Source organism: Leptonychotes weddellii, chromosome 9 (genome assembly GCF_054177405.1).
Source record: "Leptonychotes weddellii isolate Sample4059 chromosome 9, ASM5417740v2, whole genome shotgun sequence".
Lineage (NCBI taxonomy): Eukaryota > Metazoa > Chordata > Mammalia > Carnivora > Phocidae > Leptonychotes > Leptonychotes weddellii.
Genome location: NC_138377.1, coordinates 26,776,938 through 26,803,226, shown reverse-complemented (window position 1 = coordinate 26,803,226; position 26,289 = coordinate 26,776,938). Strand labels below are relative to the sequence as shown.

The 26,289-nt window shown below is 39.8% G+C and overlaps 1 protein-coding gene across 1 annotated transcript in view; it reads left to right on the top strand.

Moving 5' to 3' along the window:
• SIPA1L1 (signal induced proliferation associated 1 like 1) overlaps positions 1-26,289 on the top strand; it is a 334,415-nt gene that overhangs the window by 150,573 nt on the left and 157,553 nt on the right. Inside the window, exon 7 of the mRNA XM_081829748.1 lies at positions 21,744-21,805. The gene's annotated coding sequence lies outside the window, so the exon portion shown is untranslated. The remainder of the gene's footprint in view (positions 1-21,743; positions 21,806-26,289) is intronic.

Here is a 26,289-nt window from a genome sequence, read left to right as displayed (position 1 = left end):
CAATTATCTTCTAGGGGTCCACATTGTCTTCCTTATTGTTACATTATAGGACAGTAAATTAGAGATTATAGTTTTGATGCACTATAATTTTTTTATAGTGTTTTTATTGTTAGACAATTGACTCGTCTCCAGATTCTTTGTGCTTTGTTTAAAAAACATTGTAGCAGAGCATATATCCATTCATATAACCTTTTGCTTCTGTTGTATTATTGACATAAGATCCATTTCCAGGAGTGCCATTGGTGACAAGCGTGATGAGCATTTTGCTAAACATCACCTATTTTTAAAGGTGTTACCCCAATTTACAATGCCACAAGCAGTTTTAGTTCAGGCTTACTAGTATCAAAGATATAAGAATTATTTTCCTAACGTAGGGAAGGAAAGCTTTTCCCTTCTTCCATTCTAGGTCCTTTGGCTTTTCTAACAATTTAATTCTATTTTAAGACAGATTAACAGGAGAAAAACAAATTTAATTTCATATGTATGGAAGTCCCAAAGATATAAGAAGCTCCTCAGCAGTCAGGCAATTGAGGCTTACAGTCCATTCTTACGAGCTAAGGGGTAGGGGACACGGGTCTGGGTCCCTAAGGGAGGGAAGACAAATCCCGGGAAGACTAGAAGAGCAGACGTTTGGTGAACAAATGCTTGCCAGGCCATGCAGGTACAACTTTTTTCATATAAAAAGTTATCTTTGATATTGTCTTTCTGGTACAGGCCCTCTATCTAAATTCTTTTAGGCAGTTAAGGGAGAGGTAAAAGCAAAACAAAACAAAACACCTCTGAGTCTGTAGGCCTTGATTGCTGTCAGCTCAAAATAATCCACATTAGTGGAGCCAAAGTGGATTCTGCTGCACTTCAGTCTCACCTTTGAAACTTCCCTGAGAACTCTCACGGTTCAGAGGTTGAGTTGGTACATTGCTCCATCTCGTTGGGTCAGTCTGTTAGTCCTGACAATAGGTCAGGTCAGTTAAACTCATGTCAGGAAAACAGGTATTTAGTAAGAAACGGTTTTGTGGAAACTAAAGAAAAAACTGTGGTTAATTGGAGGAGATTGTAATCCCAGTTTCCGAGTTCTGAGAGTAGCCAGTTGAGATTTCTAGGTGTCGGGCTTGAAGCGTCTTCAGATACAGCAAGGGGAGGCAGTGCCAATTTGGTATAGATTTTCCTGGTTTGCAGTTGAATGTCTCTGGTGATCTTTCTGAGTGTCCTACACAGCAAGAGGCATGGCGACTTTCTGTCCATGAACTGTTATGGTGATTTCTCTATAGTTTATATCAAGTTGACCCACTTTAGTTTGCAGACTTCAGGAAAAGAGCAGTGTTAGTTTTCAGTGATTCCAAGTTAGAAGTGTGAGAGAAAAATTGGGATTGTTAGTTTGGAGAGTTACTGTAGCCAAATACTGGAGGAAACTAGAAGAATTCAGGATCTAGTCCATTTTATAGGTAGCAAACAGAACCTTAAAAACCATGAACAGTGCTAGAATTTAATACCCACAAAGGTGTATTACTGAAACATAATTTTTCTCTCTACAATCACCTTCTGTTTATCAACAGTAAATCTAATTTGTTTGCATTAAACTTAAAGATTTATATTTGTCCATGAGAAGTAATCTCACGGAGGCTGTGGAATAGATTGGGCAAGGGAGCCTTTATAGAAGTTTGTATTTTAAAAAGCATGCCCCACACAAGTTTTCCCCCTTCATCTTAGGAGATTGTGGGCTGTGTTTTAGTTATCTACTGGGGTGTTTACATTTTTTTTTAATTTTTATTTTTTTTAAAGATTTTATTTATTTATTTGACAGAGAGAGACAGTGAGAGAGGGAACACAAGCAAGGGGGAGTGGGAGAGGGAGAAGCAGGCTTCCTGCTGAGCAGGGAGCCCGATGTGGGACTCAATCCCAGGACCCTGGGATCATGCCCTGAGTGGAAGGCAGACAATGACTGAGCCACCCAGGAGCCCCGGGGTGTTTACATTTTAAAGACAATGTAAGAGTTAAATTTTCAAGGGACAGAGAAAGAATTTACATTTTCACCTAGTTTGGGATACATTTGTCTTTTTATCAGAAGCCTAGAGTAATTACTATTTAAGTTTTTACTTTTCCTCACATGCAGGACAATTGTACTTCCATTGTCTTCATTTTTTGCACCATCTGCTAATGTCTGAGGGCAAACAGGAAAGGATCTGAGTGGGTTTTGAGTTTCTCTCGGAGCTAAGCTTTTGGTTCTCTCAAGATGCAGGTTGCAAATCAAGAAGTATTGATGTTAACCCCTTTTTTCTTGCATTCCTGCAAGGTATCTTCAAAGGATTGGGTAGCTACTTCCATTTTAATAGTTCAAGGTTGACTAGCCTAGCTGAGCATGTTATTTTGAATTTGTCTTTTTAAACTAGGGGGAAATTGCCCTACTAAGGTGGAGATTAAAAGATTTCTGTGTTCTGGAGCTTCAGGGTCTAGTGAAGTATGCCTTTGAAAAGTCCATAAAGTGTTCAACAGAGGCCTTCAGATGCCCTCCTTCTTTCTGTGTGCACAATTGAACCTTAAACCAATTCACCTCAGAGAGGAAATCCTCTGCTAATGTTTCTATTAGCCCCTGAATATCAGCCCCTAGCTGAGACGTTTCTTGGTCATTTGCAGGAGGCCTGGAGAATTTGGGGCCATCTGTTTTTTTGTGAAGTTCCCCCCCATCTGCCCCAGGGGGCCCTGGCTTATCTGGTAACTACAGTAGAATCATGGGTGGGAAGAACGCTTCTTAGCAGCAAAACAAGATCCTTGTGAGTGGAACTGTGAATGGCCATTCACCTTTTAAATTTCTTTTAAATTTGGTAGGATCTTCTGAAAGTGGAGTTAGATGGGCTTTATGATTTAAAAGATGTTGCTATCCATGGGACATGAATTCTTTGTGGTTGGGGGGGGATCTAGGATATATCCATAAAGGATATTACATAAGAAGGCCTGAAGCTGGCAGAGCCTGATTATGGAGTGAGCCTTACTGCAGTGTGGGTGCTTCTGCTAAATTCACTTCCTGGCTTGGAGCATTCCCGTGAGTAACCTGTGTATTGTGGGCCTCGAGATTGGGCTGGGGTGCTCTTTGTAAATCTTGTAGGGGAAGGGAAGCTAAAACAGGCAACTGGATGTTGAAGGGATTTTTCTGAGGAGGGTGGAAGGGTTTGGGAGCTAAGGGGATTTGCTGAGGAGATGGGGCTGGATTTTAGGAGAGAGGATTTATGTTGGATGTGGGTGCCAGTTTTTGTACTGAGTCTAATTTCTGTTCTTTCATCTTACTAAGGCAGACTTTAAAGTTAGCCATTATATTCCTTTGTGTTCTCTTACTAATTTTGTCTTTCTGTAGGATGAGAGTGCTCTAAAAAATTTTTTTCTTTCACAGATAGCCGGTTCAATATGGCCATCACCTGGCCATTGACAAGTAGGATCTTATATTAATCTCAGTAGTGATACAAACCGTTAAGACTTTTTATGGCTTAACCATGGAAACAAGAGGTGTCCCAAAAGAGAGTGCAAAAGATGCAGCCCTTAGCATATCCAGAGAGTTCTTTCCTAGAGTTAGCCTAGGAAAGGGAAGACCTTTGTCACAGGCAGTAAGAATGGTATAGTGGAAGAAATGAGACCTGGGAATCTGTGACATGGGGCAGGCTTTATCAGAATGGGACTTCTCTAGCACTAATAGGACAGTGAAGGTTGAGAAGACAAAGGCCCCTCCCTTATGGACCAGGACCCTGTATGACAAACCCCTAAAACCTGGCATGGCCAGACAAAGAGGATGCTGCTCGTGATTTTGTGTCTTGGAATCCTAGTCTGTTTGACTGGTCACCGGTTGAACATCAGTACCTGCACCTTTTGGATGGTGGAGACCAGCGAGAACATTCTCACTGGTCACAAAGCCAAGCTCTCTTAGAGCAAGACAAAAGGAAAACCTCAACTGGTTTTTACATAGGGCACCCACAGCAAAGTTTGTGTAAACAGACCTGGGTCTGGTGAGAACTGTGAACTCACCAGTCTGTGAGGCTGGCTTGAACAACAGGCTTATAGGACCTATGCTTGCATTCTGCCCTATGGTTTTTCTGCTTAGGACAAACAATGCAAAAGACAGAGATAAAAGAAACCAGTGATCATCTCTGAGAGGAAGGGGAGCAAAAGAAAATAAGAGTACTCATAACAAATCATTACTAGAGTTGCTGTACCCAAGGAACTGATTCACACAGAATTCATATTTTCTCCTGCTGATTTGAATTTCAGAAAAAAAAAATTCTTACCACTCTCACTTCCACATGACCCTGCAGGCAGAGACCCAGGGGACTGGTGTGGTAAGAATTCTTTCTTTCGGGGCGCCTGGGTGGCTCAGTCGTTAAGCGTCTGCCTTCGGCTCAGGTCGTGATCCCAGAGTCCTGGGATTGAGCCCCGCTTTGGGCTCCCTGCTCAGCAGGAAGCCTGCTTCTCCCTCTCCCACTCCCCCTGCTTGTGTTCCCTCTCTCGCTGTGTCTCTCTCTGTCAAATAAATAAATAAATCTTAAAAAAAAAAAAAAAATTCGTACTTTCTGTGGGATCCTGTCAGCTTCCGCAGCCCCAGAATATGTGTGATGTCCAGCCAGTGGACGTCGGGTGCCGAAACCGCAGTGGAGGAAATTTTTCGCTTTTACCTAGGTTCTTTGGCTGGTCTAATAATTAAATTGACATAAGACAAATGAACAGGAGAAAAACAAATTTAATTTTGTATGTTTAAGAGCCCTGAGTATATGAGAGAGTCCCTGGCGGTCGGAATTGGGGCTTATATTCCGTTCTTAGAAGCTAAGGAGAAGGGAACAGGGGTCTAGGGTCCTCAAGGGAGGGAAGACAAATCCCAGGAAGATGTGAAGAGCAGATATTTGGTAAACAAATGTTTGCCAGGCCACGCAGATAAGTCTTTCTGATATAAAACATTTGCTATTAGCTCTCTTCCTAGTACAGGGCCCGTATTGAAATTCTTTTAGGTAGTTAAGGGATAGGTGAAAAAAACAAACAAAAAGACAACAAGAAAAACCCAACTCTTCCTGAGTCTGTAGGCTTTGATTGCTTTCATTCACATGGCAAAGTAGCATATGTTGGGATCACATATTCTGCTTCCCTTCACTAGATAGTTATAAGTATACAAACTGTTACATGGGTAATTTGATAGTTCTAAAATGATGACTACATTTTTGCTTTAATGTGTATTTCTTGATTGTTAACGAGGGTGTACACTTCCGCATATGCTTAATATTGAATTTGTATTTTTTTAAAATTTATGTCAGTGTTTCATATCCCATTTCTCTATCTCATCATCTAGTACAAAAGACATAACAGAGATACCTATCTTAGACTGTAGAATTTCCAAATTGTCATCTTTTTAAACCATATATGCAGAGGTATTCCTGCTTATTCATAGTCTGGTGGCTTTTGCCAGTGTTGCTGCTTTAAATTTTTACAACTCATCTAATGTGAAATGGGCTTTTTCTCTCCTCATTATATAGAAATTTGCAGGAAAATGTAGCAACTTTTCCCGTGTTAACTGAACAGTTTTATTTAGTAGTACAAGTTATTCTCTTACATGGATAATTTTGAGGTAAATTTTGTTGTTGAATTGTGCCTCATATTTTTTTCTGCCTTCGCTTTTCTATTGGAAATTTTTTAACAGGTAAGATAAAACTTAAGTTATTTAGATACCCTGTGATAATTCTGGCCAATGAAAAATGGCTTTTGAGAACTTCGTGATAGTATTGACATTGACAGTAATTCAGAGACACATCCTTCTGTTTCTGCCTTAACCAATTGCTAAGTAGTCTAGTTTCCCAGGTAGTTTAAGTTGATTTTGTTGTAGATTTTGATTGATGTTGTTTGTTGGTTTTGTAATTAAATAAGTTACCTTATGGGGGACTCTGATCTCTCTCTGCAGCGCTAGTGTCATAACTGAGTGAATTTTTGCTGTAATCTGTGCACCATCCACATAGTTAAATCCTTCCCGAATATCTTACTCCTTGAAATTACCTTTCACTTACTGTTACCTTTCTTTTACTGTCTTAAATTACGCATATTTCCTAGAGTTCCATCCATGGTTGCTGTCTTCTTTTATATATTCTCTTTTGTGAGCTCAGCCCTCTTCCGTTTAACCCATTTCAGACCCACCTTAAACCACATCTCAAGCGCTGTCTCCCATGAATAGCCAGAGACCCATATTTTCAACTCCTTTCTGGACTCTGCTTCTGTAGCAGATTTGCAAGCTTAAGTGCCTGGCCAACAATGTCAATGAGTAAAAGCAGGCCTCAGGGTAAGAAAAAATATTTTTCTACACTAAGAAAAACAACAGAGTAAGTGGAGTGATAAATGGCCGTTGACATAGGCTCGGGGTCAGGAAGACAGAGTTGGGGACAGTGTGGAGGGGAGACCCCATGCAGGCTGTTTAGCTCTGGCCATTTGATGTTATGTGGGAATGTGAGCCCAAGGTTACCAGATCTCCCAGGTTTTTCTTTTTCTTTCTTTCTTTTTTTTTTTTTTAAGAAAAACTGTAAATGGGAATTTGCTCGTTAAACAGTCCGAATTTTAAAGGATGGGTTGAATTTTTTAAAACACTATGTGGGCCAAAAAAAATATGTCTGTGGACCAAGTTCAGTATATAGGCTCCTAGTTTATAAGCTCTTTCTGTAAAGGCACTTTATGTGTTCTTTGTTATTATCAAGCACTCCCCTGTCCATCTCCCATTCTTCTCTTCTGTCTCTGTTCATCTAATGAGAGAACCATCCACCCAGTTATTTAAGTGAGGAGCTTCCAAATCATCATTGACACCTTCTTACCTCATTGCTTTTTTATTTCGGAGAGAGATCTGGGTCAAGGGAAAAGCTTTTTATGAATGAAGGGAGATTTGGACTTGTAAATAGGTAGAAGGGACGAAGCCAAAGGGAGAGGATAATGGACAGAGCCCGGGATGTCCACTGGGGGTGGATCCAGGGTGTAGAATCCAGCTGCAAATCCAGCTGCAGGACCTACATGATCTGCTGTGATCTACCCTTCATTACTTTTATTTCCCACTGATCTTATTTTAACCAAAAACAATTATTTTCTCTTTTTTTGTGTGCAGATATTGTATTTCCTTGAATTTCTTGAGGAAATTTATTATCCCTTTAGAAACATGTTCTTTTTCACTTTAACTCTTTTTTTCTTTGGCATTCTTGAATTTGATGTTTCTTTCCATGTTGCAGATTTTTCTGGAGAGGATAGTGATTGTGTAGGGGAGGTAAAACTTTACCCTCTTAGGCTCTCTGGCTGGGCCTGAGAATTAAGTTGACATAAGGCAAATTAGAAAAGCATACAATTTTTTTTTTTTTCTTTTTGAAACATGTACATGGGAGCTTTAGCAGGAAAATGAAGACCTGAAGAACTGGGGCCTAAGCGTTTCTGTATTAGGTTGAACAAAGAGAGTGATTGTGGAAAAGAAACTAAAATGTATGGGGAGGCTAAAGTAAGGTAATAGGCTTTCTTTTAAAAAGATTTGTTTGTACAGATTCTTCTCAGCCTCGACTTCCTATCTGGTGATCAGAATGTCCTTTTCTTCCAGGCACAGGAATGGGAGTTTTCATATGGGAGTTTTATCTCCTGTTCTCAGGAAGAAAAGGGGAGGTCAGTGTGCCTTTCTTGCACTTGTGGTTTTTTTAAGTCAAAAAAGTCAGTGTACCAAATCGAAATGTTTTGAGGTGTCATGTTTTAAACTCCTTTGGTTGTTTATCATAGATTTATTTGTAGTAAATGATAGAGCCAGAAGGTTGACTTCAGCATTTGTCATAGAGTTTCTGTTTACCTGATTGTGCGTGTGGGCTCTGATTTACAGGAGCCATGGTGAGTGGGCCAGCCATAATGGTAGGGTGAGTTTTCCGTAAGATGCGTGGGTTGCTTGTCTTCTGAGTGCAGGTGAGCTTCATTATTAGTTCTGTGGAACATTGTCTAGCTTCTCTCAGGTGTAGAATCCAGCTGCAGGACCTACGTGATCTGCTGTGGTCCACCCTTCGTTACTTTTATTTCCCAAAAGTCCAAAGGATCACTGTGGGTGTTTCCATGGCTTTAATCCAGGGGCTGATACCACCCAATATGTTCTCATGGAGAAGGGACTGATGCTGCCGTCACATTCTTTAATGACTTGCCTCACCATCCAAGGTGTATTTTTGCTGACACTTGTTTGTTAGGTTTTCCTGTAGTCTGCTGGCAACATTTATTTGAAGGTCTATCCTCTTATTTCTAAGGTGTCTGTCAGTTCTGTTGAATTCCATTTTCAGTCTGCTTCAGTATGCTTTCTATTTCTTAGAATTTGTCACCACTCTGATCGCCAGTGCCATGTGTACTGGGATTTCCTGTAATTTCTGTGCATTTATTTATTTTTTAAAAATATTTCTCACAAAATTTGAGATGGGAGGGAGGTCAAAAGGTAAATTTGTGAGTTATTAGCAGTTTTGAACCAGAAATCTTCTCTTTTCATACGGTTGTACCTTTCTGTTTCGGCTCATGCTGTTTTCCTTCAGTCCCCTCTCTGTGAACAGACCTCAAATGTAGTTTGCCATTTACTTTTGATAATTCTGTGGCATTGCTCATAAGGTTCTTGGGCTTGGAAGGTTTTTGCCCTGTCATTCTGCCTGGGAAGTACTGTTAGGGAAACTTACAGCTCAGTAGTAGCCCGACCTCAAGCCTAGGTTCAAAACTGCGATCCAGTACCACTTAGTAGCTATGTCACCTTGTAGAATCATACCTTTAGCTTCCCCGACCCCCTGAGAATTGTGGACAGCAGTAGTATCTGCCCCTTAATGGTGTTGTGAACATTTAGATGGGATAGACAAGGTCAAACACCCGCAACTTAGTAAGTCCTGAAATACTGTTAGCTGAATTAAAAAGGTCAGCTGAATAAGTTCTGATGGTTTGAGGAACTCCTTCCTCAAGTTTGAGGAAACTTGACAGCTCTGCTGTGGTGCGGCCTTCTCTGTTTTGCCCAATTTCCTTCCTGCTCTCCTGCCCCTTCCCCAGACCCCAAGTTAGAACTCCTGTTCCCCTGTTCTTGCTGCAGCATTTTCTCATACTGATACTGTGGTGCCCTTCTCGCAAGTCTGCTTCTATTTTAGCCGGTGGGGAGTGTCTCAGTCACTGGGTTTTTGTGGTCTTGTTTTCCTAGGTAAACTGAATTAAATTAAGGTGTTTTTTTCTTTGTATGACCAAAACCTTTAAAACTTGTAGCGGGATTCTCATTTTGCCCAGTGTATCAATCAAGACTCTCTAGAGAAACAGAATCAATAGGAATACACACATATGCACATATGTGTGTACATAGTATACATATACATAAAATATATTTTCCCCCAGTTTGGTTGAGAAATAATGGACATACATCACTGTATAAGCTTAAGGCGCACAGCATGGTGGTTGATTTACATATACTGTGAAATGATTGCCATAACAGGTTAGCTAACGCCCATTTTCTCATGTAGGTAACAGTCAAAAGAAAAGAGAGAAAAAAAGGAAAAAAATGTTTTTCCTTGTGATGAGAACTCTTAGGATTTACTCTCTGAACAGCCTCCCCATATATCATACAGAGGTGTTACCTGTAGTCATCATGTTGTATATTTCATCCCTAGTACTTATGTATCTTATAACTGGGAGATTGGAAGATTGTACCTTTTGGCCGCTTTCCTCCAATTCCCCCTCCCCGACCCCTCTGCCTCTGATAACCATAAGTCTCATTTCTTTTTCTATGAATTTGGTTTTGTTTTAGATCTCACATATAGTATTTGTCTTTGTCTTTCTCTGACTTACTTCACCTAGCATGGTGCCTTCAAGGTCCATCCATGTTATCACATATGATAGAATTTCTTCTTTTTTTGTGGCTGAGTAATACTCCATTGTAGATACACACTGCAGTTTGTTTATCCATTCATCCAGAGAGGGACACTTAGGTTTATTTTAAAGAAGTGGCTTATGCATTTGTGTGGGCTATAGGTCTGAAATTTGTAGGGCAGACCGGCAGGCTGAAAACTCGGGCAGAAGTTAATGCTGATGGTTTGAGGAATTCCGTCTTCTTTAGGAAACTTCAGTGTTTGGGAATAACGCCTTCAGCTAATTGGATGAGGCCTTCCCACATTATCAGGGATAATCTCTTTTACTTAAAGTCAACTGATTGTAGCTGTTCATCACATCTAGAAAATACCTTCACAGCAAAACCTAAATTAGTGTTTGATTAAATAACTGAGCACTATCTAGTCAAGTTAACATAGGAAACCATCACACCTAATGTAGGCTTAACCAGTGTAGAAAGACACCATGTGATCGGATGAGCGTTTTGTCAGTAGATTTGAGGCCACCCATGCTGAGATTGTCAAACATCCGATTGAATGGTTACGCTTCAAGTTCTTAAAAACTCCGTTTTTAGTGGTAGTGGAGCAGGTGTGGTGATGGTGAGGTCTGTGCATGTTTATCCAAATTGCCGGAGAAGGCTGTTCTTTCCTATTCTGAGTAGTTATAAATATGACATTTATGATTTGAGCCTGTTTCCTCCATGCTTATTTTTAGTGAAAAGATCTGTATATTGGCTGAATTTCAAAAGAACCTGGTTATTTAGAATTCAGGCCAAATGCACAGTTGTTACTGTAGAGAGGAAAGCAAACATCGCCTTCTGATTATTCAGTGTTCTCTGAAGGAAAGAATGACAAATTCATGTAGCAACATTATGGCTTAATAAATTAAGTGACTGGTAGATTGATAACACTTAGGGCATACCCTTGAGTATGAAAGTGAATGCTTTCCCTGGCCTGCTGCTGGTGTGCGCCCCTGTACTTTGTTTTGTCTCTTACCCCCGTAACTGCTTCTTACATGAGGAAAGATTGTTACCTCTGCTTAAAATAGAAATCTCTTCTATGGGCTGTGGAATTGCTCTTTTTAAAATAACGCCGTTAGAAAGCAAACAAAATGAATTAGAGGTGAATCAGGTAGAACTGTCACTTGATGTCTCTATTTGACTTGTGACTCGTTTTAAAGATTTTGTACATACTCCTACCCATATAAAATATGGACCATAAGAGTCTTAAGTTCTGAACACTATTTATGACATTTAAAATCAAGAAAAATGTATCTTCAGTGCCAAATTTAAATACGTAGGTTATGATTTTTTCCACATTGTTAAAGTATGTTAACCTTACCCGTGTAAAGTAACTTTTGCTTTGAGGGTGGTTCCCTAGGGGTGCACCTCACTTGAACCTCCCGGCCAGGTCAGCTTAGCAAATGGTGGGTGACACCAGTGTTGATCACTATTAGAGGTTTAATGCTACAACTCTGAGCAGTTGTGTTCATAGAGATGTTTCGTTTCTAATCTCATGGTATTGATTTGAAAAGTTATTTATTTTTGGAGAAAGTTATATTGTTGTAATACCTATTTTTAAATGAATTAGTAGTCTAATTGATACGAGCCTAAGAGTAGCAGTCTCCTCCGTCCTGGTAGTGGACTGACAGAATAACGGGGTTTTTTTGGTCTTTTCTTTATATATTTTTTCTTTTGAAAAACCACAGTGTGGATGATGCCTTCTCAAGTGTTTTAATTGCACTTTGGGAAATAAGTATTCTCTTCTTTAAGTAACAAACGAGATGTACAGTTTTTGTTTTGTTTAATCTAATGTTTGCCATGGGCTCAATATTGTGTTCAAAGCTATAGAGAATTATATTATTATCTCTTGGAGGACTTAATGGTCTATGTCTTGGAAACATCCGCAGTACGGAGCATAAAACCGTAGGAGGCTTTTAATGACTATTAAGTGGTATTGACCCAGCCTTTAGTGAGCTTGTAATCTAATTCGTTAAAATTTTGTATGTAACTAATTCCTTGTTGTACAAGTATTTAGGGAGATTGTCCCCTTGAATTTTTCCACACTCATGCATTTAGCATCAGAGTTCACTGATTTTGCTGTAAACAAAACCACATTTTATTTTCCTGTTCTACTGTTGGAATTTGGGTTGGTTGCACTTTTGTGTGGTTAGGAACAGTTGTATTTGTCTCTGGGTGACAGTTCTCCTCCTGACCATAAACTGAGGAGTGGATTGTTGGCCAGTAAGATATACCCATGCTTGACTGTTTTCCAAAAGTGATTGTACCAATGTACAACTCCCACCTGAGAGTCTGAACGTTCGCCCTGCTCCGCGTCTGTGCCACACGCTTGACATTGTCTGATCGTTAAAGTTAGTCAAGTTGATGGACGTGTAAACGGGCTTTTTGTTTCCCTAATTACTAAAGAAATACCGTTTTATGTATATAAGGACCTTTTATATTTTCTTTTATAACTTTCGTCCATTTTTCTCTTGGATTATCTTTCTTAGAAATTCATAAAAGATATATTCTAGATACTTACTGTTTTGTTGTTTATACGTTTTCTCATTTGTGGTTTAGCCTTTTTTATGGTGACTTTTAGTGAACAGAAGTTTTTTATTTTAATGTAGAATGAATTTCTTTTTCTTTATGGTTATTCTTTTTTATGTTGCTAACCTATTCTGAAGCCATAAAATATTCTTTTATTGTCTACTAAAAGTTTTATAATCCTGCCTTTTATATGCAAGTCTTTAGTTAAATTAGAATTGATTTTTCTGTAGAGAGTGGAATAGAGATTCAATTTAATTTTTCCCCCACATGAATGGACATATGTGCAAGTACCAGGATTAAATAAGTCAACCTTTCTGTATTAATCTACAATTCCTGCTGTGTTGAAACTGATAGTTTGTAGGGTAAGTGCCTCACCACCATCTTCTTCTTATGGAATATGTTGATTCTTCTTGAGCCTTTGACTTTTCATGTAAACTTTATATATAATCACCTTGTCTTGTGCCTTGGAAAGTCCTGTGGATGTAGATGTAAGTGTGCATGCGTGCGTGTGTGTATAAGCACATATACATGTATATTCCCCACCTCTGTCACTGTAAGTGTGTCTCGGAGCATTCCCCACTGGCAATGAACACATCTAGCACTTGGATTTTGATTTCTAAATACCACTTTCTGATAAAAGGAACCAGGGTTCCTTGGCTCATTTCAAGAAAAGAAAGTACAAAATGAGACTGAAACATCTATTTTCAGGAAGTAAGGAAATGCTCAGAGAGTGTTAGGGTCATATGAAAATGACCTGGAAGCCATCTTGAAGGGGTTTCCACTGGCCAGATCTGGGACAGGTTGGGCTACAAAATAAATAATGGTAGTAGTATATTATAAGAAAGAATAACAGTGCAGGCATACCTCGTTTCACTGCGCTTTATTTTATTAGTATTCACAGATCATGTGTTTTCTACAAATTGACAGTTTGTGGCAGCCCTGTTTGAGCAAGCCTTTCGGCTCCATTTTTCCAGCTGCATTGGCTCACTTCATGTCTCTCTGGCACATTTTGGAAATTCTCACAATATTTCAAACTTTTTCATTATTACTACATTTGTTATGGTGATCTGTGATCAGGATAATTGTAACTGATATAATTGTTTTGGGCCTCATAAATCCTGCCCATATAAGATGGTGAACTTAACTGATAAATGTTTGTGTGTTCTGACTGCTCCACTGACCAGCCCGTACCCATCGCCGTCCTTCTCTTCGGGCCTCCCTACTCCTGGAGACGCAACACTTTGACATTAGACTAATTAATAACCTTGCAATGGCCTCTAAGTGTTCAAGTGAAAGGAAGAGAGGCATGCCTCTCACTTTACATAAAAAGCTAGAAATGATTACGTTTAGTGAGGAAGGCATGTGGAAAGCTGAGATAGGCCAAAAGCTAGGCTTCTTGTGCCAAAAAGCCAAGTTGTGACTGCAAGGAAAAAGTTCTTGAAGGAAATTAAAAGTGCTACTTTGGTGGACCCAAGAATGATAAGAAAATGAAGCAGCCTTACTGCTGATACGGAGAAACTTTTAGTGGTCTGGATAGAAGATCAAACCAGGCACAACATTTCCTTAAGCCAAAGCCTAATCCAGAGCAAGGCCCTAACTCTTCAATTTTATAAAGCCTGCGACAGGTGAGGAAGCTGCAGAAGAAAAGTCTGAAGCTAGCAGAGGTTGGGTCACGACGTTTAAGGAAAGGAGCCGTCTCCACATCCAAGTGCAAGGTGAAGCAGCAAGTGCTGATGGAGAAGCTGCAGCACATTATGCAGAAGATCCAGCTAAGATCATTCATGAAGGTGGCTGCACTTAACAACAGATTTTCAGTGTAGAGTAAACAGCCTTCTATTGGAAGAAGATGCCATCTGGGACTTCCATAGCTAGAGAGGAGAAGTCAACGCCTGGCTTCAAAGCCTCAAAGGCCAGGCTGACTCCCTTGTTAGAGGCTAACACAGCTGGTGACTTTCAGTGGAAGCCAGTGCTCATTGACCATTCTAAAAATCCTAGGTCCCTTCAGAATGATGCTAAATTTACTTTGCCTGTGTTCTCTAAATGGAACAGCAAAGCCTAGATAACAGCACATCCATTTACAACATGGATTACAGAGTATTTTAAGCCCACTGTTGGAAACTGCTCAGAAAAAAAAAGTTTCCTTTTAAAATATGACTACTCATTGACAGTGCACCTGGTCACGCAAAAGCTCTGATGGAGATGGACAGCAAGGTTAATGGTTTCATGCCTGCTAACACAACATCCATTGTGCAACCCATGGATCAAGGAGTCATTTCAACTTTCAGGTCTTACTCTTTAAGAAATGTATTCGTAAGGGCTATAGCTGCCACACAGATAGTGGTTCCTCTGAGGGATCTGGGCAAAGTAAATTGAAAACCTTCTAGAAAGGATTCACCATTCTAGATGCCATGAAGAACATTCATGGTTCATGGGAAGAGGCCAAAGTACATTAACAGGAGTTTTGAAGAAGTTGATTCCAGCCTTCAGGGACGACTCTGAAGGGTTCAAGACTTCAGTGGAGGACGTAACTGCAGATGTGGTGGAAACAGCAAGAGAACTGGAATTAGAAGTGAAGCCTGAAGATGGGACTGAATTGCTGCGGTCTCGTGATAAAATTTTAACTGATGAGGAGCTGCTGCTTATGGATGAGCAAAGAAAGTGGTTTCTTGAGATGAAATCTCCTGGTGAAGATGCTGGGAAGATTGTTGGAATGACAGCAAAGGATTTAAACTATTACATGATCTTAGTTGATAAAACAGTGCAGGATATGAGAAGATTGACTCCAGTTTTGAAAGAAGTTCTGCCATGGATGAAATGCTATCAAACAGCTTCACGTGCTGCTGAGAAATTGTTCGTGAAAGGAAGAGTCCCATCGATGCAGCAGACCTCATGGTTGTCTTATTTTAAGAAATGGCCGCAGCCACCCTAACCTTCAGCAGCCACCACCCTGATCAGTCAGCAGCCATCAACATCAAGACAAGACCTTCATCAGCAAGATTATGACTCGCTGAAAACTCAGATGATGGTTAGCATTTTTCAATAAAGTATTTTTAAATTTACATATATTGGGGTTTTTTTTTAGACATAATGCTACTTAATAGACTTATAGTGTAAACATATTTTTTTTTTTTTTGCTGGGAAACCAAAAAATTTATTTGATTTGGTTTATTGCAATATTTGCTGCCTTGTGGTGGTCTGGAACTGAACCCACAGTTTCTCCAAGGTACGCCTGTATCTGTCATCACCTATTGAAATATATATATTAAAAAACATGGTATCTCTGATTTGAGTTCAACACCACAGAGATCATTCTGGCCTTTCTTCTTTCTTTGTTTTGTCTCTAGCCTCAGTATATAGTCAAGACAGTGGTCTCCAAAGAGGCTAGGTTAGTTTTTCCCCCTACATCCCCTTAAGCGTGGTTATGTTGTGCATTTATAATGCAGTCCATTTGTCGTTGATTGTGTTTCATTTTGAATTACCCCCACATACTGGTTGATTTTAATTACTTACTTTTCTTGATTTTTGTGAAGCATTACCATGTTTATGAATGTCAAAACTAGACAAGAAGGTGTATTTGGAGACCCGTCCCTCCCCTCTGTTCCTTGTATTCCATTTCCACCCCCTAATTTCTACCCTAGTGGCTTTGTAATGTCTGTAGAATAAAATTCCAACTTAGTATAATTGACAGGTTCCTCTGCCATCTCAGTCTTGGCTTGTCCTGCCCACCATGTTCTGGCTGCTGTAGATTTCTTGTTACTCCTCAGGTATGACTGGCTCATTCCTGCCTTTGCACACTCTCTCCCTCTGCCTAGAATGATGCTCTTCTCCTTCTTCTTACCTTGCTCACCTTTAGTCATTCAAAACCCATTTCAGCTCTTGCCTGCTATGTTTGGGAAGACTTCCTTTCCTTACCCTTTCTCCCCACACCTCCTCCATAATAATTCTCTCCTGTTAATTTCTATCTCCATAGCACTTGTGAATATTGTGTAACTGTTATGACATTTAAGTTAAATTATTGATGCATAGGCTTGTCAGCTTCTTTATAACTGTGAGCTCCTTAAAGACAGGAACTTTATATTTGTGTTTCCAGCATCTAGGTCAATTTCTTGCACATATCAGTTATGCACTAAATGCAGTATAGTGAATGGATTTCACTTTTCTTCACTTACGTTTTCTTTATTCCTTTGCTCTTAATTTCACTCATGATATAAGCACCTCCAAAGAAAATGTGAATCCTTATGATGTGCCCCTGATCTTGTTGTTCAAGGCATCTTTGTATTCTCTGCCTCTCCCAATATATTTGGGCATAACCCTGGTAATTTAATGGCTTCCTCTGATCCCTGGTATGTTACATATCTAATTAAATTTTAGACATGGCATGGATGGTTAAGATGAAGTCAAGGTATAGAAACTGTTTTAAGTACGCAGACCTAGGAGGTCAAGACTATTTTATCTGTCAGGTTTGTTTCCTCAACTTGAAAAGCTGGAAGAAATTGTACTGGAAACAAATCTTTTTTTTTTTAATGTTATGTTAGTCACCATACAGTATATCATTAGTTTTTGATGGAGTGTTCCATGATTCATTGTTTGTGTATAACACCCAGTGCTTCATGCAATACATGCCCTCCTTAATACCCATCACCGGGCTAACCCATCCCCCCATCCCCCTCCCCTCTGAAACCCTCAGTTTGTTTCCTGGCATCCTTAGTCTCTCATGGTTCATCTCCCCCTCAGATTCCCCCCTTCATTTTTCCCTTCCTTCTCCTAATGTCCTCCATGTTATTCCTTATGTTCCACACATAAGTGAAGCCACATGATAATTGTCTTTCTGTGCTTGAGTTATTTCACTTAGCATAATTCCCTCCAGTTCGATCCATGTCCATGCAAATGGTGGGTATTCATCCTTTCTGATGGCTGAGTAATATTCCATTGTATATATAGACCACATCTTCTTTATCCATTCGTCTGTTGAAGGACATCTCGGCTCCTTCCACGGTTTGGCTATTGTGAACATTGCTGCTATGAACATTGGGGTGCATGTGCTCCTTCTTTTCACTACAACTGTGTCTTTGGGGTAAGTACCCAGTAGTGCAATTGCTGGATCGTAGGGTAGCTCTATTTTTAACTTTTTGAGGAACCTCCATACTGTTTGCCAAAGTGGCTGTACCAACTTGCATTCCCACCAACAGTGTTAAGAGGGTTCCCCTTTCTCCACATCCTCTCCAACATTTATTGTTTCCTGTTTTGTTAATTTTTGCCATTCTAACTGGTGTTCAGGTGGTTATCTCAGTGTGGTTTTGATTTGAATTTCCGTGGTGGCTAATGATGTTGAACATTTTTTCATGTGTCTGTTAGCCATTTGTATGTCTTCTTTGGACAAGTGTCTGTTCATGTCTTCTGCCCATTTTTATTTGGTTTTTGGGTGTTGAGTTTGAGAAGTTCTTTATAGATCTTGGATACCAGCCCTTTATCTGTAGTGTCATTTGCAAACATCTCCCGTTCTGTGGGTTGCCTTTTTATTTTGTTGACTGCTTCCTTTGCTGTGCAGAAGCTTTTTATCTTGATAAAGTCCCAAAAGTTCATTTTCCCTTTTGTTTCACTTGCCTTCGGAGAGGTGTCTTGAAAGAAGTTGCTGTGGCTGATGTTGAAGAGGTTACTGCCTATGTTCTCTTCTAGGATTTTGATGGATTCCTGTCTCACATTGAGGTCTTTTATCCATTTAGAATTTATCTTTGTGTATGGTATAAGAATGGTTGGGAAACAAATCTATTCAACAGTGTTTTAAGAGCCCTAGTTAGCTTTTAAAATGTCGTTATTTTTGTCCAAAGGGCACATTCAGTGACCTTCCAAACTGTGTTTCTAAGCTGCTCATGTGACTTTTATTCTGTGTATAGATTATCCAGCAGATGATATGAAAATGTGGGGCTTATTTCCACCAGTTTCTTCATCTCCCATCTGTTACTCTCCTTCCTCCCTCTGGGTTGCATTCCCTTCCTGCCACTCCTGTGTGTTCTGTCTAATCACAGCTCATTCTCCACAGCCCCACCTGGAACTCAGAGCAAAGGTTTGGTTGCCGGCAGACATCACACTAGATAAGGGGGAATTTCACGATGGTGCCTTGCGGGGGCTCAAGGCTTGCTACTGCTCAGAGTAGTTGATGTCCGGGGAGTCTGGGCTTTGAGAAAGCATCCACTTGTACTACTGGCCTGTATTCTTTATTTATATATAAAAATACTAAAATATTTTATTTTTTTATTTAAGTGTAACACATACAAAGATAAGTAAATTGTAAGTGAGCCCTTTGATGAGTTTTCCCAAATTGAACATGATCATGAAACTACCACTCAAATCAGGGAATCCAGTATTACTAGCACACCAAAATTCCCTGTTCACCCCTTTCTGATATCTTCTTACCCCTCCTCCCACCGCAAAGGTAACTATTATCCTGATTTACACAGGTTTACCTATTTTTGAACTTCATAAAATGGATCGTACAGTGTATTCTCTCATGTGTCCGGCTTCTTTGTCTCAACATTATGTTTGTGAGATTCATCTGTGTTGTTGTATTAGTTAAGATTCATTTATATTTATTACCATATAGCAGGCAAATTACAGCATATGGGTTGGCTGTTTTTGTAAATAAAGTTTTATTGGCACAACAGCCATACCCATTTATTTACATATCATCTATGTAAATGTACTCCACATGCAAAGTTGAGTAGTTGCAGCAGGGCTCAGTGACTCTTTGGTCCGAAAAACCAAAAATATTTATTGTTTAACTCTTGCAGAAAAAGCTCACTGACCCTTGCTGTATAATATTTCATTGTATGAATACTCGACAATTTATTTGTCACTGAGTTTTGGCTATTACAGTTAATGCTTGACTGTTACTGTGTGTGTCTTTGGGGCTACGCATGTGCATTCCTGGTAGGCGTTGCCCTGGGAGTGGAATTGTTGAGCTACATTGTAAGTTTATATTCTGCTTTATTAGGTTCTGCTCAGCTGTTTTCTAGTTCACACCCCCACCAGCAGTGCATGAGAGCTGAATTGCTGTACATCCTAAGACTTGGTATTGTCAGATTTCAGTTTTAGCCATCTTAATCAGTATGTAATTCTATCTCATTGTGGCTTTATTTTGTAGTAAGGGTAACAAATGAGGTTGAGTACCTTTTCATATGCTTATTGACCATTTGGGTTACTTGTTTAGGTGGCCTTTTTATCGTTTTATCAGAGTTCTTTATATATTCTGAACGAGTCCTTTGTTGGATATATGTATTGCGAATATCTTCTTCCATTCTGAGACTTGCACTGTTATTCTTTTAATGGTGTTTTTATTTCTGTGAACCTGAAGATGATCAGAATATGCCACCCCAAAATATGCCACCCCAAAACATGCCACTTGGCACAGGGATTATTTTGAGTGAGGGAAACTGAGAAATAGCAGATGCAGGAAGAGTTCTCTTTCCTCCCCCTTCCTGTCTGAAAATTGGGGCATAGATTTCCATTTGTAAAGGTGCATCCCATCTCCATACCAAGAAGAGAAGAACCATTCTTATCACTGGAGAAACTTGGGTCCGCATAATCTCACTAAACGGTCCTATCTACCATAGACTTCCTGGTCATCTTTCCACAATTTATCATCCTTAGGAGCCCCAATCCCCTTTTCCTGTCTGCTCCCTTCTGCACAATTTATTGCCCCTTATTAAGATGGTATTTAAGCCCCTGGGTCGAACTGCTTCTTTGGGTTTTTACTTGTTTTCTGTAACATCCCCATGGATGTAAAAATATTAACATCAATAAAGAAACATACCTTTTCTTCTGTTAATTTGTCCTTGTCAGTTTAATTAGCAGGCCCCTAGAAACTGAATGTGAGAAGGTAGAGAAAAAGTTCTTTTCTTCTAAAAGTTTCTACAAAACTAACTAATGCCCACAACATTGGCGAACCGTGCATACACCGAGGAAGGTGAAATTGGACATGGTATTTGTAGATACGTGGACAGTACCTATCCTCAGCCTTGTCAGGGCAGACCATCCCCAGGAAATATCATAACAGAGATCGATTTTTATGTCAAGTCCTTCTTAATTAGAGTGTGATTTGGTATATTGTTATTTGTCCTAAGGTCTGAATAGAGACAAAGTTCTCATCTTTCACTTCGGAATATTCAAAACCTTTCCAGGGTCTTGGAGTCCCTAGTTCTGTGGGTGTGTTTCTTTAGTGTTTCATGGTATTCTGAATACTCAAAGTTTTAATAAACATGCAGTATCAAATATTTGAATCTGCTATGTGTATTTATTCTGAGACCTATTCCCTCATATCCCTGAATTTAGAAATTGAAGCTGGTTTATCTAATTTGCAGTGATTTGAAGAGGGTAGATGGGTTTTCTAGGGGATAGACTACATGATTTTTGAGGTCCATTTAATAATTGTGTTTTTGTTTCAGTTTTACAAATAGCAGTCCAGGGCAGTATTAGTTGATTAAAATGTATTTAGTGGGCGCCTAGGTGGCTCAGTTGGTTAAGGCTCAGGTCATGATCCTGGAGTCCCTGGATCGAGTCCTGCATCGGACTCCCTGCTCGGCAGGGAGTCTGCTTCTCCCTCTGACCCTCCTCCTTCTCATGTGCTCTCTCTCTCATTTTCTCTCTCTCAAATAAATAAATAAAATCTTAAAAAAAAAATGTATTTAGTTTATTTGACAATAGATGCGGATGATTTGAACTTGAAGATATTTAGAGATACTCTAATACTACAGATGTTTTCTCCTTTTTTAAGGGTTTTATTTATTGGAGAGAGAGAGAGAGAGAGAGGGCAGGGGGAGGGGCAGAGGGACAAGCAAATTCTCTGCTGAGCCCAAAGCCTGATGCGGGGCTGGATCCTGATCCCAGGACCCTGAGATATGACCTAACTGAACTCAGACACTGAACCTGCCGAGCCACCCAGGCGCCCCTGTTTTCTCTAACTTCTAATTTAAATGCAGCTGCCTGGGGCGCCTGGGTGACTCAGTCATTAAGTGTCTGGCCTTCGGCTCAGGTCGTGATCCCAGAGTTCTGGGATCGAGCCCCGCATCGGGCTCCCTGCTCTGCAGGAAACCTGCTTCTTCCTCTCCCACCCTCCCTGCTTGTGTTCCCTCTCTCGCTGTCCCTCTGTCTGTCAAATAAATAAATAAAACCTTTAAAAAAAAATGCAGCTGCCTACTTTCAAAAGCCTGGTTTGCCTCTTTCAGAAAAAAGATAAAACTTTTTTTTTTTGGCAACTATTTTCTTTTAGCGAAATTTCTTGTGCACTTAGCTATTTTTTTCTGTTTTTAAACTGTTTTTTTAAACTATTTTATATTTTTCTTTTCAGGCTATTCACTATTAATATGGATGCTATTATCTAAATTTCTGCAGCCATGGCACAAGAATATAGTAAGTACTCTCCTATACTTCCTGTGACCTACCTGCTTTAAAATGTGTTGACTTTGTGTCTTTAAGTTTCTCATTGGAGCAGTGGAAATACAGAAACAAAGTTTTTAAAAATCTGCCTTTCTCAAAGGGATCAATTCATTTGGTCATCTACTTTTTGAATGTGTAGCTTTATATAGAAATTCATCATGATAGTGATTAATTTCACCTTCAGATAAACACAGTATTGCTCAGCCTATTCCCAGTCAATACCAGCAGAGCGGACATTGGGATTGGATCCATATCACGCATCCCACCCATCTCCCATATAGGAGCTTCAGGGTCAGCCCTGGTTAGGGGCAGGCCCATCCCTGCTTTGTCGATGATGGACCCCTCATGCGCAAAGCATCAGCCAGTGTTGGGCGTTACCTGGACAGAAGGATGGTTTCAGGAGCGGTCCCGTTATCCTGTCCTAGCCGACGAGACTCGAAGGCAGGTCTGCCAGGAGCTTCTGGCGGAAGTCTTCTCAGACTTGAAACAGGCCTGCAGGAAGGGCCTGCCTCTCTTTCTCTTTCTCTGGGTGGTGCTCTGTGCTGGCAGATCTGCTGTGGCTGCAGCCTGAGCAAGAAGCCACACAGGGCCGAGGACAGAGAAGTAAGCCCTGAGCCCTCCAGAAGTCCACGCTTTTGAGCCAACGCATTTCCTTTTTGTTTAAGCCAGTTTACACTGGGAGCCAAAACATCCTAAGTGATTCACTTAATCTCCATTTTATTTTTAGTAATCCATTAGTTTCTCCCTGGGGAATGTGGGAGTAATTGCAAAGCAAGGCAAAATAATACCATTAAATTAAACTGGCAGGGTTGCTGGTGTTGACCGGCATCCTCTTCACTCTTAACAGTTAACTGATAGAGTGATTTAGTATTCAAAGACAGGAGAATAAAATATATTGCTTTCACTCTCTTTTCCCTCTGGAAGGTTTTGCCTTTTAATCAACCTACTTGGGCTGTGAACTCTGAAAAGGGTCTTGGCCTGCCCGCCTGAGAACCAGCTCTTTGTCTAGGTGTATATTTGGCAGTATGGACCTGTTCTTTGTGTTTTCTTAGAACAGTCTGTGCCCAGGCTTCTGATGCCCCGTTTGCTTTTGTCCTTCAAAAATTAGTATGAATATTTCAAATATAAAATCAATGGAATAAGGAATAATACAAATACCCATATGTACTCTCCCTACAATACACTAGAGAAATCGAGTGTTTACCAGTTCTGTGGAACAGGAAAAAATCCAGGGTAATGCCCCCTAACAGGCAGTGCCTGTCTCTACCTCCGAGGAACCGCTATCCTGATATTATTCCTTATTTTTCCCATGCATTTGTCTGTGCTTTTACCACATTTGTGTAGTATGATTTTTTATATGCTTTTTAACTTCAGGTAAATGTAGATACTATATGTATTTGTTTTAAAATCACAGAGGAGGGGTGCCTGGGTGGCTCAGTCGTTAGGCGTCTGCCTTGGGCTCCGGTCATGATCCCAGAGTCCTGGGATCGAGCCCCACATCGGGCTCCCTGCTCGGCGGGAAGCCTGCTTCTCCTTCTCCCTACTCCCCCTGCTTGTGTTCCCTCTCTCGCTATGTCTCTTTCTGTCGAATAAATAAAATCTTTTAAAAAAAAAAAAATCACAGAGGAGTTGAGAATAAATTCAGGATCACAGAAAGAGGCCATAAATTTGTTCTGAGACACTAGACGTCCCAGTGATCTATACTAAATGTGTAAGACTTTAAATTGTTGAGTTTAATCAACATGTGGACAGCCTTTTATCTTATTCTCCGAATCGGTGTCTGGTCTGCTAGTGAGTTCCATTTCTTCACCTGCTTCTGCCCTCCTGCGCAGGCTTGGCTTGTGTTTAAATAGCTCGAGTCATCCTGTGCTCAGAATGCATGCTTTTGGCAGACTTCACTAAGTCTGCATTTTCCTGCCATCACACCTACAAAGTTTCCTTTTGTGCATTCTAAACCATCCGTTTGTTCCGTGTACTGTGGCTGCAGTTCCAGAGAAGCCGTCCGCTCCTATGACCAGGTTGGGACCTCAGTCAATGGCACTGGGTCATTACTTCCTTTTGTGCCCTCGCTTAGAGTCTTGGAGATCATTTTGTATCGTTCTTGTCAGAAATAGATCTCAGGTCATTTAACTTCTGCAACCAAATAACTCCTTCTCTTGCTCTTGGAGGATTCATATTACCCTTTGTTCTTGTTTGGAATGTGGCCTCCACAGAACAAAATAGTCATTTCCATTCAGGGATCATTAATCCTTTCAACTCGGGGACATAATTACTGATAAAGTGTCAGAGAAAGATTTATGACAATCAGAAGAGAATTTCTTTCTTTTTTTTTCCAGGATGTTATTTTTGTTTAAATCAAAAGGTATTTTCCCCTTAATTCATACATACTGTATACATGTTATAGGAAGGAAAAATAATAACATCTTTTGTTGAAATAAAATTGGGGTTTTTGTGCTGTGTGCATGCATTTTTCTGTCGTTAAAAGAATGGGTCCTCCTTTTAAATTTATTTAAATGTAACAATCTTTAGCTTTTTTTCCCCCAATGTGGACCCAGGATCTTAAATTAAAATGTTGCCAATGTGAGAAGATTATAGCCATCAGTGAGAACGCCCAATCAATGAGGCCCTTATGAAAAGAGCTACTCTCCCATTGGAAGATGACCAGAATTCAAAGATAGCAGGCACCTTGTTATATATCAGGCCAAATATAAACATAAGAAGTACAGATATTTACATTTTAATCCTGTAGTGTGATTTATGTGCATTTTCTTATTTTAAAAATTTAGTATTATAGTTGCTTTTTAGTGGAAGAAGCCTGTTGAAATTTTTCTTTGAGAAATCAGTACTGTGAACTGATGCTTTTGTTTTGTGTGTGTGTGTGTGTGTGTGGAATGGTATCTTCTTATTTATTTTTTTATGTAAAGGGATTGGTAGGCTTGGCTTGATTTTATACCTCAAAATGAAATGGTGTCTTTGCGGGGGATGGTCCATGGGGCTGAGAGAACTGCTAGACAGTGACTCAGACCTGTAATTAGGTCTTGCTCTCCGCACCCTTGTTGACTTGAAAGCACTGACCATAGACCATTTAGTCTGGGAAAGCAGTACATGAATCATCTCAATTGGCACAAATTATCTGGAATGCTACTAAATGTTTTCTGTTCTTTATTCTGATTGAGGGAATGAGAAAGGGAGACTTGTTCTTGGAGTTTGAAAGTACTCTAGAGGATACATATACATTTGGGGAAATGGATTTCTTCCCTAGATAGAATGGAAAGCCGTTGAATATTCGATATTTGTAAAACAGTTTTGGTTTTGTGGGTTTGCTTTAGAATATTCCTCCAAGCTCTGTATCCTTACTTTTGGTGAACTCTTGCCTGTCTGTCTTTCATGAAGGGGAATTCTGGAGCTTCAGCTTAACCTCCACACCACAACTGGGGTTAGGGGGAAATCCTAGAAGTTTATATCGTGTTTATTTAGCTTCTTCTGACTTGTCCCACTCCTCCATATCTCTCATGTTTAGTATAGAATTTTGTTATCCTTTTCTTCCCCTTCTCAAAATGAAGGGTCAGCTGACTTGTTGAGACCTACTAGGTGACTGGCCATGAAGCCAGTGAAAGTTGTTTTCTATCTTCACTAAATAATAAGTGTAGTTTGTTTCAACTTATTTTGTAGCAGAAAGTTGAAAATAATCGTGTTCATTCTAAAGTGGCAGACATTTATAAGTCATTTAGGTTAAAGATAAGAAGACGACTTTATATAGAAAGTAAGCCTTTTAATTTTTTTTTTTCCTTTGGGTTTTCTCTGATGGTGCATTAGGGGTCTTGCCCAGCCCTTGCTATCTTACTATGTCTGCTCTAAAGAGAAAAAGACAAGCAGATTTATCTAATCCATAGCAAAAAGACCAGATTTTCAACTTGTAATGTGAGTTGACGTTTTGATACATGGATAAATCTTTATTTTCATTTTGGAATATATGTGAGTGGGCATCTCATAGGAATGCATCTTTTGACAGGAAGTAGAAGAAAGCCACCGCTCACCGGGTAACTACTGTTTTGTGTCTGTGAGTATCTGTGCACAAGCATGTGAGTTAGGTTGTTTCTGTTCATCTAGGGCATTGCTCCTTGTTAGACATTGCCGCATTCATTTTGGAGTTGTTGAAAATCAGGTGTTCAAATTATAAAATTATTATTAGCACTTGATGCTGAATTAAGTTGGTAGATTTTAGAGTGAGTTTCTAAGAAACTGGTGAAGTATTTCACGAATACCCTTGAAAAAATTCTGTATTAATGTGGTTAAACTTTTTTCCCTAATATAAATCACAAAGACCTTCATATTTGTAATTTAGGTTATGTTTATGAAGAATGCCTCTTAAGGAAATTTTTTTTTATTCTTATGTTAATCCCCATACATTACATCATTAGTTCTAGATGAAGTGTTCCATGATTCATTGTTCGTGC